We start from the raw sequence: 10,189 nt of genomic DNA, 5'->3' as shown, positions 1-10,189 counted from the left end.
TTTGTGGGAATTTCCAATGTATGGAATGCTTATACTGAAAAAAAATTTGTAGTTTATCTGAAATTCAAAGTAGTTGGGTCTTCTGCACCTTAACTGGCAACCTTATATTCATTGCTGAAATAATCATATTAACTCATACCCATGCTTAGCTGGAATACTTCAAAATAATTCGATAATTAGCATATATAGAGTTTTAAAGCCTAATATATAGATGAGTGCTTATAATAAAGTAAATGGTCCATTTATAAATAAGCCAGTGCACTGAGCACTTGACAGACAGAAAAACTGGACATGAAGTTTAAAAAGACATTATTTTACTAAAAACATTTATTTTTAAAAATCTAAACTGTGTTTCTTAATCTTGGGACCTAAGGCTAGATTTCATGATCCCTTTGAGGCAGCAAACAAAATTTTGTGTATCTCTGCACTTTTCTGGAAAAAGAGACTATAGCATTAGTTAGATTCTCAAAAATCATATAAACCAAAACATGTTAAGAATAACCAAACTCAAAACAAAGTTCAAAACAACTCAGGGAATAAACCAAGAAGCTCTCATTCTCTTTCCCAAACATGTATTTTCCAAGAATTTCACTCCTTCTGCTGAAAGTCTTCATTCTAGAGAGAGGTCACTCAACTAACGTAAGTCCTTATAACCTCCTATCATTCAACAGTGTAGATAAAAGATAGCATTTTCAACATAACTAAACACTTTCCCTTAAATATCCTTTTCTTATCTCTATGCTAAATGAAATAAAATGGAAAAATACTACAAATTGATGAATGATTTTACTGTTCAAGCATTATATCATATATACTTCTTAAGCCTTTACCACCCCTGTCCTCAAATACATTTTTCTTTTTTTCCTTTTTTATTTTTTAAGGGGCAACATTACTACTGTTTATCAATCATCATATCTAGCCTGTCAGGGTGCGATGCTCTCGGCAGGATCACCATCACTCCTAGGTACTCCAGCAATAACAATTATTTTCACAAAAATCCTATCGTCTCTAGTGTGCATGCTGCGGGGTAGGGGGTGTGCTTTAGGCCTGGCAGCCCTACGGGTACCGCTGGTTTTTGCACCATGAGCTCTATCAGCACCGGATATGACCTGTCAGCCTCTACATTCTCTCCTGATGGAAGAGTTTTTCAAATTGAATATGCTATGAAGGCTGTGGAAAACAGTAGCTATTGGAATCAGATGTAAAGATGGTGTCGTCTTTGGGGTAGAAAAATTAGTCCTTTCTAAGCTTTATGAAGAAGGTTCCAACAAACGACTTTTTAATGTTGATCGGCATGTTGGAATTGCAGTAACAGGTTCGTTGGCAGATGCTCGATCTTTAGCAGACATTGCAAGAGAAGGAGCTTCCAACTTTAGATCTAACTTTGGCTATAACATTCCACTAAAACATCTTGCAGACAGAGTGACCATGTACGTTCATGCATATACACTCTACAGTGCTGTTAGACCTTTTGGCTGCGGTTTCATCTTAGAGTCTTACAGTGTGAATGACGGTGCACAACTCTACATGACTGACCCATCAGGAGTTTGTATGGTTATTGGGGCTGTGCCACTGGCAAAGCCAGGCAAGCTGCAAAGACAGAAATAGAAAAGCTTCAGATGAAAGAAATGACCTGCCGTGATGTTGTTAAAGAAGTTGCAAAAATAATTCACATAGTACATGATGAAGTTAAGGATAAAGCTTTTGAACTAGAGCTCAGTTGGGTTGGTGAAATAACTAAAGGAAGACAGGAAATTGTTCCAAAGGATATCAGGGAAGAAGCAGAGAAATATGCCAAGGAATCCTTGAAGGAAGAAGATGAATCAGATGATAATAACATGTAACCTACACTTCAGCATCAGTTTTAAATTTCTAATACAGTCCCATGTAACTGTTTAGCTCTGAGGATTATGACATACCACTGACCAATTTTCAATAAATTTTTGTCTTGAAAAAAAAAATCCTGTTGGCCTAGTCACGTGTTAATTTCATTCACTTGAAAAAATGGGACTAATGTTGCTTATTCTGAAGATGTCTAGTCAGTTCAGGCTGCTATAAGAGAATACTATAGACTGGGCAGCTTCAACAACAGAAATGTCTTTCTCACAGTTCTAGAAGACTGGGAAGTCAAAGATGAAGATGCCAGCCAATCTGACTCCTGGGGAGGGCCTCCTTCCTGGCTTGCAGACGGCTGTCTTCTTGTAGGCTCACGTGGTGGAGAGACAGAAGCAAACTCCCTGATGTCTCTTCTTGTAAAGGTACTAATTCCACAAGGGCTCCACCCTCACAACCCAATTACTTCCCAAAGGCCCCAACTCCAAATACTATCACATTGGGGATTAGAGTTTCAACACATGAATTTTGGGGGCACCCAAACATTCAGTTCATAGTGGAAGGCTCCTGTTCAATATGTGAAAGGGTAAACTCTAAACTCTAAAGTACTCCCTCAGCTGAAAGTGTTGGAACTATAAGGCATGAATAAATTCAGATGTCAAATACTAATAATAAAAGGTGCTAACCCTAAGTCCTTACATCACATGAGTCATTATATACATTATCTCATTTAATCTTCACACATTTCTATAGCACTATTGCTATTATTATTATTAATGAGAAATATGCCAAAAAGAAAACTTGATTGACTGTATCCAGGTCAATACAAAAGTTGGTGTATTATATATCCTTTCCTAGGAAAGGACAATAAAGTAAACAAATTTCTGACATTTTGATCAAGCAAAAACACAAAAAAAAATGTTAGGAGGGAAAAGATGATAAAATTGCAAGATGGTAAAGATAATAGGAAACTTACATTGATTGCTATTCAGGCTTAGATAATTGATTCACAAAATTGAACCAGACAACATGATAGCTAGATACAAATTATAAAATTCCAGTAGTAGAAGAAATAGAGGAGAAATACAGAATGAAATTAGACTGCATCTCTAACATAGTTACCTCTGCGCTGGGGAGGGGAGCAGCCACAGGGACAGAGGAGAGAGCTGTCATACTTTGCTCTGTGGGTCAGCATTAGTTCACTAGTGCTCAAGTCTTCTAATCAGGGGCACACATTCAGATGGCAGTTTGGCAGCACTGGCATGTAAAATTTGAGTTTCAGCTTTTTTGTAAGACAGTTTTAAAATTCTGAAAAACACTGTAAGTGAAATGAAGAAAAGAAAAATAATTGCAACACAGTTTACAACATCTGTAAACAAAATCAAATCCCCTTATATACAGCAAGAAAACTTTTACTTTGTTTCGATCATCTAAATTGAGTTATTTTTGTCTGAAATTAGTTCATATGTAAAAGCATTCTTTAGTGAATAGAAGAATTCCTCAAGATCTGCCAGCATTTAGAGCTCTAAAAAAATCACTCTGTCCTGGGAATAATTATTTCACAAATAATGAATGTGAAAAAAAATGTTTAACATTTGCAAAGTGTACATTATGATGGCTTTATAAGATAAAGAACAATTAATTGCACATATACAAGGTGCTTTGAGAGAGGTCCTGAATTCCCCAACCTACCCTTCTCCATCATAGTCTGTTGACCTCTGGTAGGTGTAAAATTAATTGTTCTTTCCAGAGTCCTTATGTTTTACATGTCTTCCATTAGCATCCACTGGCTGTTTGAAGTACAGATGAATAGAATCACTGTTAGTAGGGTTTTTACACTTGTTTGGGGTGGGGAAGACACTATCTTAGAGTTCATAAAACCCTCTTTAGAAGAGAGCTTTTCCACCTTCATAGTCTATGATAACCCAGCAAATTAATTAACCTGAGTGAACCTAATGGCATTCAATGCAGCGTTCACTGCAGGCCAAAGGATAATAAAATATTGATAGTTGAGAAGTAGGAGCGAAAATATCTATTAAACTCTGTGGCTAACATTTTGCATGCATTTTCTCACTTAGTCCCCACAATAACTTACTACAAAGGATCTATTCTACCTCTTCCTTTATGGACGAGCAAACTGAGGCCCAGAAAGGTCAAGCAACTTCTGTAAGATCACACAGTTAATAACTTGGAACCTGAACCCTCCAAGCAGTCTAAATAAAAAATCTCTACCTACAGCTCTCTAATAGTCCATATACATCAGAATAATATTGTTTCCATTACTTAATAAAGGAATAATTTTCCCCACTCTATATCAGTGAACATGTCTGTCTCAGTTTTCTGAAATGATTACATTGCAAAATTACCGCAAGTTCAGATTAGCTTCAAACACAATGAATGATACAGAACATTCAGGAAAAACCAATACAGGTGATATCAGTTGAGGTTCATGAGTTGCGACAGTCAACACAAGACCATATGTGAGGCATTAGCTTACTGGAATGTGAGACATATGCTTGCTGGCGCCCAGCCATACTGTATGTTTTCCATTTTGCTCACCTCGTTGCAGATGGGCTTGTTTTATTAGCAGAGATGTCTGAGTGTATAATCAGGAACATGAAAATAGAACCTGACAGCTGACTAGATAACAGAAGTTCTTATGTGGCCCATGTATGCATCCACAGACACACAGAACCCAACTGCAAAACCATGAGGACAATGCATACTGCTGACAAGAAATCTGCCAATTACTAGTACACCGCTAAGAAGCCAGCAAGTTGGAGGCCAATTTAGATGTAGCTGCATCAGATTAGCTGCAGATGGAATGACTCATATAAGACAATCAGCCAGGGTCCCACACCTTTCAAGTGCATTTACTGACACTGCTTATTTTAATATTGACTCTTCTGGCAAAAGTACTGGTTTACACTGACAATTAAAAAAGTACAGCCCAAATGCAAATGTAATGAGATCAGCATCAAAAGAGGACTTCTGTTATAAGTACTTTGGAAAACTTATGGAAGATGAATTTTAACATATGACTTCAAGTCAGTTAAGCAAGGCTTTGCCTTCCAGAGATGTAGAAAACCTCACAGACACTGTTTCATCTTTTATATGTATGGATGCACTTTTGAGTTGTGTGTGGGTAAACTGTATGTGGGTGTGTCTGAAAACACCTCAAGGAGAGGAGAGAAATAAACCTCCTGTTGACCAACTCAAGGAAGCTATGACATAAATATTACAAAACTTCAGATAATCTAATCAATAATTCTCTGAAATAAGTGAGAGTACATTTCACACTACCATACACAATGCAAACACACTCCCTGCAATGTAGATCTTATTTCTAAATTCAACTTGGACATACTCCAAAGGAGTTGACTTGTTGAAGTAAAAAAAATGACTGAATTGTCAATCAGTTTGGCCTCCAAGTAGAGTGTATGGCATGATGATGAAAATGATAGTGCTACCAGAGTGACATTTTGCATTTGAGGATGATACTGCTGTCATCTGAATGTGTGGGGATGGCTGAGACTTCCCACACTGCAAACACATTTGGCTCAAATTGCAAACTGCCTATTCCACCCTGCACCCTAGGCTCAGACTGTTTCACCATCCTTTCCTTGGTTCCTATTTCCTGATCGCACCCATCAATGAACTCTGCAATTCCATGAGGTCTGAACCAGACCCACTGCAAAAGCCCCAGGCTGTTGCTATTTCCAAGGCCAAGAAACTCCCCAAAGTAGGGTAGGCTAACACTCCTACTGGCCCCCTGCCTCTACTCAGTTCTGCCCAATCATCTTCTAAACTTGCTGCCAAAGTGATAGTTCCAATATGAAAAATCTAACAGTGAAACCTTGGCTTCAAGCCCCTAAAATGCTTCCCTAGCATCTACAGAGTAAACTATACACTCGCTCACTTGGCATACAAAGAACTTCAAGATCTGGCCACTGCCTAAATGTCAAGACTCATCTGTCATTTCCTGCCTTGCTCTTTGCAGGCCAGCAATATTGACCTACTCTGAGTTCTCTTAGCGTACCGAGCTCTGTGCTGGCACCCTGCCTTTACACATGCTCTCTTCTGCTTTTGTGACTGACAGACTCATTCATTCTTCAAGCCTCAATTCAAATGCTGCCTCTTCTGAGCAGTCTTCCTTGACTCCTCCAGGAAACATGTTGTGCCACTTCTCAGGTTATCTCACTTTTGTTGGCACACACATCTTTAAGAAAATCATCCTATGGTTTGATGGCACATTTCTTTCTCCTCTCCACGTCTTTCCATTTTTCATCCCCAGCATCCTGCATAGTGCCTGGCATAAAGTGAATAAGGCTCAATGCACATTGGCGATCAATGAATGAATATGAGATAGACTTTCTCCTCACGTGAACAAGAGAACAAACAGTTCAATAAGTAGAAACAGTTCAAACTTTCAGGACATGTTTTGAGTACAATGCTTCCAGTGCTCCAGTTGGGCCAGTCCCTGTGCTCTGCTCAGCAACCTAACTAGCCAGAAAGGGCATTTTATAAATGACTGACCCATTCTAACTACTTAGCAGCCATGTCCTTGCAGTGAAGGCTTTGTGGAGTATTATCCACACAGTCTGTAGAGGGTCATCTAATAAAGTCATCTACAACTCGCCATGAAAATAAAATCATAAATACCCAATGTGTGTGTAATCACTGCCCTCTCTTACCTTGGCAATTAATGAGAAGCAGTACAGCACAGTGTTTAAGACTACACAGTAAGGGGACTTAAGACTGCATCCTGACTCTACCACATACTCCTTACAGGTATGAATCTGTAAATCAGGGATACTAAAGGACCAGCCTCACAGGGTTGTTGTGAAGATTAAAGTGTATATATGTAATTATGGCTTATTCACATAGTCAGCTCTAAGTAAGCATAGTTATTACTTTCATCATCATGTTTTTTTAAACAATAAAATCTATCCTATTCCTCCTGACCTTCATACAAACTGGACAAAGCAGCCCTGTTCTGCATTGTCATGGAGGCATTAACAAGTCCAACGTCCCCACACACTGAAAGTAACAAATAGCATCAGCCGCAGATGCCTAAAGCTCCATGTGGAAAAACAAAAATCAAACAATTGCTCGGGATCCTGTCTCTCATCTCAAAAAGTTGCTCCTTTGATCTGAACTCTGGCTGGCCTCAAAGTCTTAGTTCTTTAACCAGAGCTGGGCCTTTGGGTTGGTGTTTGTGTTGTGACTTCTTAGAAATCTAATTAAAACTTTCCTCACAGGCTCTGCTGTGACTTGTCCTGAGGCCCTCCAGGCCCATGTTAACCTCAGGTTGAATTCTCAACAGTAGTTCCCAGAACTCAGCCAAGACAGTCCCAGCAGGACCAGTGATGCTTGCTGCCCACCAAGGAAGGGAAGGACTGGGGGGAAAGGGGAGGATTTGGGCCATTCGGGTAGCAACTGACTCACCAAGAATAGCAAAGCACGGCTTCAGGGTCTCCTGCAGATTCCCTAGGGTGACTTATAATCACAACCAACTTTAGAGGCGACATTCACTTATAAAAACAAAAAGCAGAGCAAAAAAAAACCCCTAAAAAACAGGAAGGCCTAGGCCTAGAGAAGGATAGCTTACTTTAAATACTTTAAGTATTGGGTAAAAATGGCTGGTTTCCTTGGTTTTCCTCCTCAGTTAGATTTTCTGGGCTTTTCCTCATTGTGGAAGTGGTAAAAAAAAAAGCTTGAGAACATGGGCTTGGGAAAAAGTTCCAAGGTAGCAAAATATTCTGAGGTGGCCCCAGTTCTTCTGTAGCTTACACTTTCAGCCAGATGGTCAAAAAGAATTCCTGTGTCCTAGGCTGGCTCATCAAGGGTCAAAGCCCAAGAACTAGCGCAGAACCTTCCTCATGAACCTGCAGCAGAGGCAGGTTTCAACAAGTTGAGGGTTTTGAATCTCAGCCATCACAGTTCCAGACACTGCTATTGTCTGGGAGTTTGGAGTTTCATCCATTTGGCTCATGGACTGTCTGCTCACAAAACCATCTGATTTCCTGTGATGATGAAACCTCACGATTGGATGCAGGTCCAAATGCTCTGTTGGCTACTGCTGCTAAATCCTAGCATTGTAAGTATAGGCTACGTGATCTAACAGTGTTCTTAAATATTTTCATAGACTCTCCTTGGCCTGATTTGTCGATGGGTAAGGGTTCAGCCAGCATTGTGGGGCCTGTGTAAAATACATGCTGGAAGGAAGACCCAGTACAGTTACAAATCTATGAATCTAATCATGCCCCAGGCTGTGATACCAATTTTATATCTAATACTTTGTACCTATTTTTAGAATTCTGTGTCTAATACCCTAATGCCATTCTGCTAAAAATATATTTTTTTGTCAATGCCTTGAAAAAAAATGACCTAAGCATGTTTCACTATGAGTTTACTCATAATCTTCTAATGTTTTGCCAAGGGGCCTGTCTTCTGGACATTGGATAGAGTTTTGCCCATAATTCATACCATCCCACCCTATTATATACCTAGGTTCAAATAATTTTCAAGCACTGTATCCCTTCTGGCTGAATCTAAAATCCAGTCATAAAATCAAGATACCTGGGAAATTTGAGAAGTAATGATTATAACCTAGCAATACTACACATCTTGATTATAACATACTACTATGTCTCATACAAATTGGCTCCAATATCAAAACATCCATTCCAAAATGACTCATGTAAATGGGATAAGGACAGCTGGTAATCTAATTAGAACTTAGAAATGAATTGGCTGGATATGGGCTGTACCCATGATGGACAAGGGAAATACAGGAGAAGGATTTAACTAAATGTTAGCTGAAAGTGAAAAGACTTAAGCAGGTTGCACTCATCCAGTGATCTCACTCAATCCAAGATTAAACTGTAAGTCATCAGTCAATAACCTGTTTTGTTTCTTTAGGAAATGTTTCCTCCAATAGGATTCTTGGCTGAAGTGAAGTTCCTCGTGTTTTCTCCTAAGTCCAGTCTCGTTGCTAACTTTATAAAAACAAATTTGTCAAAACCAAATCTTTGAATTCTGAAAATTAAGATGACTTTATTTTTAAAAATGGCAGCTGACATAGATTCTCCACAGAGAGCTCCCTCCTGAACAGGTTATTTATATAGAACAAGTTAAAACTTCAAAAAGAATTCAGCCATTTTTCCATTAAATAAAGCTATACTGTTAACAAAGGTACCAGAACTGTCTGTTCATAGAAGGCACATTTCTAAACACCTTCTCTTTACATAAAATCAAAATTCAAGAAGTCATGGATGAATTATCTGATAACTCAGTTGGAGTTAGGACTATTTTATTTTTCTAAATTGTGGTAGTGCCAGGACTGAGAGTCCCTGCCATAAGAGACAACCATGGTGAAACTGAGGAAAAATATCTGGGGGCAATCTGGTTTGACCAAGCTTATACAATGACAACTAAATTTCTGTAAGAATCTCATTTAAAATGAGGCTAGACACAGAAATCCCAAGTACCTAGTGAATCTCTTGACCCGTGTGTTGGACACTGACCCCATTCCTTAAATTACTTCAAAACCTAAAAAGGAAACATGAATGACTTTTTTATTACCACTGACTGGAAAAGGTCTTTATACCAAAGACACTAAATTCAAACCACATTAAATTTTTCATGATCAGTAGAATAACACACAACTGAAAAATTACATCCAACATATTTGAAATAATAATTCGTTTTAATCTTCAAGTCTTTAATTTATAAAGAATCTTGACCTATACTCCATCATGAAAATAAACAGGCAAACATCGTGAACAAAGAGTACACATACACACACCTGCACACACACACACACACTGCACCTATAAATGGGGGACAAACATAAAACTATCTCTTCAAAAAGTAGAGTGGAGCTATTATTCTCCCCAGCAATTAGCAGGAAGCACTGGGAAGGCCCACTGACCCTGACCTCTTCAGAATTACCTTGCGTGGAAGCGCCCTATAGAAGGGGCTGCGGCTAACTGGGCTAACAATCCATTTGATGGTCTACCTACTCTGGTAAACTAGAACCTTGTTCTAGGGTGGGGAAAAGGGTGGACTCCCCAACAGTTGTGCAACCACAAAGTAAAGCTGTTGTGTGGCATTTGGAGATGTTATGGGCTGAACTGCATCCCCCCAAAATTCATATGTTGAAGTCTTAATCCCCAGTGGTGAATATGTATTCAGAGATAGGGTCTTTAAAGAGGTAATTAAATTAAAATGAGGCAATTAGGGTGGATCCTAATTCATGTAACTGGCGCCCTCATAAGAAGAGATTAGGACACAGACATGTCCAGAAGGAAGACCAAGTGAAGACACAGGGAGGAGACAGCCAGCTGTGAGG

General features: G+C 39.0%; 1 pseudogene; it reads left to right on the top strand.

The window, feature by feature from the left end:
• Positions 1-913: 913 nt before the first annotated feature.
• LOC118933689 (proteasome subunit alpha type-3-like) lies at positions 914-1,961 on the top strand (annotated as a pseudogene).
• The last annotated feature ends 8,228 nt before the right edge of the window (positions 1,962-10,189 follow it).

Source organism: Manis pentadactyla, chromosome 8 (genome assembly GCF_030020395.1).
Source record: "Manis pentadactyla isolate mManPen7 chromosome 8, mManPen7.hap1, whole genome shotgun sequence".
Lineage (NCBI taxonomy): Eukaryota > Metazoa > Chordata > Mammalia > Pholidota > Manidae > Manis > Manis pentadactyla.
This window is presented reverse-complemented; position numbering and strand designations above follow the sequence as displayed.